Below are 6768 nucleotides of genomic sequence, written 5' to 3'. Positions count from 1 at the left end.
ATTCAGATTAGGAAATTAACGAGAGATTAAATCATGGTTTGATCATGAATCCTTCAAAAGCTTGCAATGATCATGGTTAAGATCATTGTTCTAGCCTTAAATCCTTAGGATGATCATGAGAACATGTTCGAGAGATGTTTGCAACAGAGGATGCAGCATCTCTTCTCTTGTCTCAACTCAAAAAGGAAAGAAAAACAAAGATGGAGGAGAAGAAGAGAGAGTAGACATACCTTTTGATGCAAAAAGAAGAGTTCCGACGAAGATCCGCCAAGAAAACTCCAAGGATGCAAGAGAGATGACTTGCGAGAGGTCTTTGGTTCGTTCCCGAGAGGGTTTGGAGGCAGCAAATACGAAGTGGACTCGAGGTTAGACTTAAATAGAGCAAGAATCAACCTAATTGCCAAAGACAGCACCCATTGGTCGAGTGGGGACTCCCGGTCCGGCCCGCCCCCAACACGAACCAACCAAGGAAGGGGGAAGGCAAAAAAAAAGAGGGGGGGGGGGCGGGGAGAAAAAAAAACAAAAGGGGGTTTGGACAAAAGACGAGGGTCTTTTCCAGGGGGTGGAAATGCCTTCAAACCAAGATAGAGAGCACTCCAAGTCCATCAACTAATTAGATCTTCATCAGGATTCTGTTTCCATAAATAGAACCTCATCATCAACCTTCATGGATTCAAAGCCAGACACCAAGTCCTCTACTGGGATGGCCCAAAGCTGACTTCTTACTTTACTTCGGGTCATCGGACCTACAAATAACAAGGTTTCCGGGTCAAGGTTAGGGCTGGGTTTCACATCTGCTATACGAATTGCCGAGTTTCGTTTGGTAGAAGCTTACCCCAAAGCTGATCTATTCTCTCCATGATTTCTTCTTGTGCCTTACATTCCCTTTGATAGGAGGATGATCATAAATCATTCCCATGACTGATCCTTCTATCCCTTCTATTCTAGAATGGATCTCCATACACTCTATAACCTTGTGAATTCTCCACATGATGATTTCGAAGAGAAATCAAGTATGTTCTTCATGATTTGTTATTCCTTCTAATTCTTTCAAGACTTCAAGCTTTTCATCTCCTGTTCTTCAATCAAAGAATAGTAATCTCTCTTGTGTTGTATTGATCTACTCTTGCTATGATTTATTCTTTGAGATTGAGATTATGAAGATGATGTTGCATCCTTGCAACATATTGATCCTTGCAACCATCTCTTCTACAATCTCCTTTCATTCTTAAAGCTTTATGATCTTCATATTAATCTTAGCCATGATCATACTTTCGATTTGATTTCAAAGCATGTCAGATATATTCCTTGGTTCCTTACATTTATTGTTATTTGTTTTTCGTGGACTTTTGGAGAAGGAAGCCAAGATAATAGGAAAGTACCCCTGCCTTTTTTCAACCAAGTTCTCTCCCAATTTCGAGGACGGAATTATTTTAAGAGGGGGAGAATGTGAAACCCGGCCCAAACCTAGCTAGGACACCCTATCTGTTTTGGGTAAAGAAGGTTAGTTTAAATGTTACACCTTAAAATTGGACCTTGATTTCAGTGTTATTATCTTTGAAAGCCTTAGGAAGTCATGCCAGACCTTTCCCTTAGGGTAGATCTATAATGTCCGGCCTTATCCTAACCTTAACCCGGCCCGGAATTTGTTATGTTTGTAGGTCCGAAGACCCGAAGTGGGGGAATAAGAGACTTGTAGACCCTTTTGGTTGATGATTTGGTGTCGGAGCCCAAGCCCATGGACATTGTCGATGATGCCCCTCACTTGAGAGCATTGTAAGTGTTAGTTTTGAATCTGCGCACCGAAGAGGGGTGAATTAGTTGAAATACCTAATGAACTCCTGTGCTCAATCCGAATATATTTCCCGAAACTAGACTTCTTGATGGACTTGTAGGAGAAAACCCCATTCAATTTGACCCCATATAACCTTCCAAATCCCTGTCCGAAGTTGCTGAACTATGTCTGGAAAATCCTGCTTGCGCATCGAAGAAAGTGAGCTTAGTTGGTGGACCTAATGAACTCCCATGCTTGATCTTAAGGTAATTCTGGAAACTATACTTCTTTATTAATTCGTAGAAGAAAACCTCACTCAATTTGACCCTATATAGCCCTCTGAATCCCTATTTGAACCTTGCTGTCTCCTTGGGTTGACTCCTTGGTCGAGTGGGCCACTCGACCCAGCACTCGACCCAAGGTTTGCCAAATCCGAGAAAATGCAATTTTAGGGTTTTTCACTTCTATTTAAACCCTACTTCGAGTTTCTTAGTTACGGCAGCCTCCTAAACACTTTTTGAACGTGAGAAGACCTCTCCGAAACTCTCTCTGGTGATTCGAACGATTCCTCTGCAGATCTGAAGCCTCTCATCTCTGATCTGACAATTCAAGGTTAGTATCTCTTCTGAATTTCTAATTATTCTTTCTTCGTTCTTGTTCTTGATTGAGATCAGGAAGAAGATGATTCATCCTTGCAACCATCCCTTCGTGATCTCCTTCGTTTCTTTGAGATCTATGATCATCATCATGATCTTAACCCTAGCCAAATAAATTCCTTTAAACCCTAACCCTTGTATGATCCTTCTGGAAAATCTTGGTAACCTCCCATGCGAGGGAAACCTCATGGGCAATGTTTCTATTAACCTAAATTAGATTTCCTATGATTTCTTGTTAATTTCTTGATAACAATCATTCCCTCTCTTTCCGTGATCATAACCTTTTTATGGGAACCATAAGGTTGAAACCCTAGTTTCTTGGGTCAAATCAAGAACCCATATTTTGACCATGACTTGATGATTTTATCTTCCCATATGATTCTAATACATCCTAGGAAGTTCCCCTTCGAATTTCAGATCAATCCAACTTCAAACGAAGAAGTTATGACCAAAACAGTTTTCACTTTTCTGTACTGACTCGCTTGGTCGACTGCTTGGTCGACTGGGCCAATCTACCCAGCACTCGACCAAAGGAGTCAGTAGCTTCAATTTTCGCCCGATTTGATTCGTTTGCTCTCTGATCTTTTAGGCATCTTTCCTAATGTTGTATCTATGATTGTTAGGGGTTTATTTGCTAAGTTTGGAGCCTCTCTCTTTGATCTTTGGATTATCTTCGGCGATAATCAAGGTAAGGACAGTTATTTCCTTAACTACATAGATTACTTGTTCTCTGGTTTCTACCTTATGAAACTAGGAGATTACCTACTATTGTTGTATTTTAATTCTGATCTCCTACTGTGAGAACAGTAGCACTTGTTTATATCATCTCTTTCATTATTCATGTTATATGAATTACTTATTATTGCTTAATCTGATTTTGCTTTTACATTCTCTCGTATATGATGAACTGTTGGTTGTGTATGTCATGACTAATCTGAGAATGTGTTTGCTTAAGTTTGGTTTGGGATTGGGGAGTGTCCTTTTGACGCTTCTGTCCTTGGACATCGGAGGGAATAGTATGGGATGTTCTCCGAAGATGCCCATCGACGCTTTCCCGAATCATTGGTTGTCATACCTAGGGATGTCTAGAAGTGTTTGGCTAGGATATACCCCTGTTATATCAGACCCGAATCGGAAGGGTATTGAGACTGAACGGTGGTAGCAATGTGATTCACAGGCGCTCAAGACCGGTAACCAACCCGTGAGAGGACGGGAATCATATTGTGGGGGCCATTTATTAGAGGGTTGCATATGGGTAGACTTGGGCTCATGGGCGCTCAAGACCGGTAACCAACCCGTGAGAGGACATGAGAGCTTCCCGTTTACCATATGTGGATAACCGATAGGGTTAATGAGTCCGTAGTCCGAGTTGGTCGGTGCCATAGGATACACTGACTCTAGTGCGAAGGATACCGGAAAGGATCGTTAGGGACGAGGAATGGACGTATCTGGAACTGAGTTGATATAACTGACTAGATGACTTGCATTGGGCTAGGCTTTTCCCTAACATGCGCCGGTACTTATGCCAAATGGTTGTGAGAGAGTGTGTTGACTAAATCCCCTACCATGGTTTGTTGAGGACTTTACCCAATTACCCTGCAGACCCAAGATGCTAGGATGGCTGAGGGGGAGTGACTGACCTACCCAAAGAAGTACGGTGCTATGACTTAAAGCATTTCTACCATAGAGACCATCTACCATAGAGACCAGCATACATAGAGTTTAGTTGCATACATACATTATCTGTTTCATATTGCATTGCATCTTGTTATGTTCTGCCACATGTTATTTATGTTGTTATGGATTAACTTGCCTTACTGAGTTTCTTTCGAAACTCATTCCTTTTTGTACAATCTGTTGTTAGACTTCTCTACAGGTTCGGATTTCTTTGACGGTCCATATAAGGAAGCGCAAGGTGAAGAAGATGAAGACTGAAGGAGAAGAAGAGTTGACTGAAGATGTGGATTAGATTTCTTTTGTTCCTTCTAGACTTATCTTTTACTTTACTTGTATTAGCTTAGAGCTTTACTTAGATTTCAATCTACCTTCCGCATGTGTTTGTAGGGTATATTTCCGCTATACTCTACAGTTGTCTTTTGATTTGGTATCTTGTTATTCCGCACTCTGATATTCTATAGTGATCCTTCTGAGATCCTTTCTTGACTGTTATAATAAATTACTTGAACATTATGATTTGTTCTTGCTTTTGATTATGTTATTGTGCAAAATGGATATGATCGTTCCTAAACTTGATCTTTTGGGCTGTGGATCACTCCCTCGGGTAACCCAGCTAGGGTATAGGCTGGGTGTATTTGGGCGGGATGTGACAAGGTTGGACTAGTAGATGACTCCTTTGATAATACAATCGTTATGGTAGTTATCCATATAATAGCGATAAGTGACAGCCGCCAAATGCTGCTACCCATCTCTTTGTCGATTAGCCTATTCCGATCGTATTGGATTAGGGCGTGCTGGTGACTGAGTTAGTTTTCTTCCTCAGCAAGCTATCTCCTGGACCCGGCTCACTTGGAAGCGAGTCGATTCCTTTCGTCCCGACCGGGGTCGAGGGTTGAACCAAGATTGAACCAGGTTCGGTTATATTTTCTCCATATCACCCCCCACTCTTCCTTATTGAAAGCTAAAGTGTGGAATAAACCTTCTTGGGCATGAAGAAGCATTCTTGAAGAGAGGAAGGTGCTTAAGAAAGGTTTATTGTAGAAAATTGGAGTTGGGACATCAATTAAGGTATTGAAGCATAGATGGATTCTGGAGTTAGAAGGCTTTTGAGTCATCACATCTAAACCCGAAGATTGTCATATTGAAGTTGTGATTGATTTGATTAATGCATCTGAGCGGACCTAGAAAGAAGATGAAGTAAGGAAATGGTTCTCCCCAATCAAAGCTGCAGCAATACTCAACATTCCCCTTTGTTTGTTCCCTTCACATGATGTTCAAGTGTGGGGTGGTACTAGAGAAGGTAGATTCTTTGTAAAATCAGCTTATAGACTACTTCAAAATTTGAAGGAAATTGAAGATAGAAATGCACCATCTTCATCAAAATCTCATTCACGGAAGAGTCTGAATTCAACTAACTGGAAAGAGGTGTGGAAGTGCAAAACATTGCCTAAGATGGAATTTTATTTGGAAAGCTTGTAATAAAAGTGTTGTTGTTTCTAAAGAATTGATCAAAAGAGGAATTAAGGTGGATGCAACGTGTGGGGAATGCGAAATGGAAGAGGAATCAATCACTCACTATTTGCTTCATTGTACATTTGCCAAGGTATGGTTTGGATGCTTAATATCATGGAGAGCACATGGACAACCTACTAGCAAGGCAGATTGGTTGAAAAGTTGGGATCAAGTGAGTTATCTAGCTTCACACTAGGAAACAAATTAAAAAGTCTCATTTCCTTTATTCTCTGGTTCTTATGGAAAGCAAGAAACTCAAGGGTGGTTGGGGAAAAGAAATAGATTCCAGAGGAACTTGTCTTGGCTGCCAAATCTGCCTATGCAGAATTTTGGGATGCCTTTAATAGCTCGGATGTTAAGAAGCCACACACGCATGAGGCAACGACTCAACCAGCTGCTATTGGAGATGTCCAGTTCATCCTTCTGTCAAACTTAATGTTGATGTATCTTGGATGCCAAAGACAGGATCAGGGAATCATCATACGAGATGCACTTGGGAAACCATTAGTTGTTATGTTCAAACCGAAGCAATCCACCTCAGCCCTAGAAGGAGAAGCAACATCTCTAAAAACTGGATCTTGAAGCTGTGGCGAATGGGTTTGAGGTGGAGTCGGATTGTAAACAACTTGCCCATTGTAGAAGATATAAGACTTCTTTCCACTAAGTTTTTGGACTTCAATTTCAAGAATATTTCTAGAGGATCCAATGTAGTTGTGGATCACCTAGCTTGAAAGGTCCAGTTGGTTTCAGACACGAGTTATTGGCCATGTTCCTATAATTGGTTGTTTGAGATTTGATCAGCTCCAATTCTTGTTTCTCTCTTTTATGAAATGAAAGGCTTGGTTACCAACAAAATAATAATAATAAAACAAAATTTTCAAAACAAACAAATATTAAAACCATTGTCTTCCTTTGGCGAATAAACAAAAAACGATTGTCTCCAAATAAAAAAACCAAAATACATACCCGATCATCCAATTGACAAATAAACCACGTGGTTTCAAGACCTTTGTAGTTCTAAAACGAACGATAGAAGGGTAAATTTGTAACTATGCATTTACTATCCTTCTTATGTAAGATACTGATCTAACGGTCCGAACACAAGGGCACTCGATACGGTTAGATACCTTGTGAAGCAATCAACTGACA

The sequence above is a fragment of the Hakea prostrata genome, chromosome 9 (assembly GCF_041222555.1).
Source record: "Hakea prostrata isolate BN-2017 chromosome 9, UWA_Hpros_2, whole genome shotgun sequence".
NCBI lineage: Eukaryota > Viridiplantae > Streptophyta > Magnoliopsida > Proteales > Proteaceae > Hakea > Hakea prostrata.
This window is presented reverse-complemented; position numbering follows the sequence as displayed.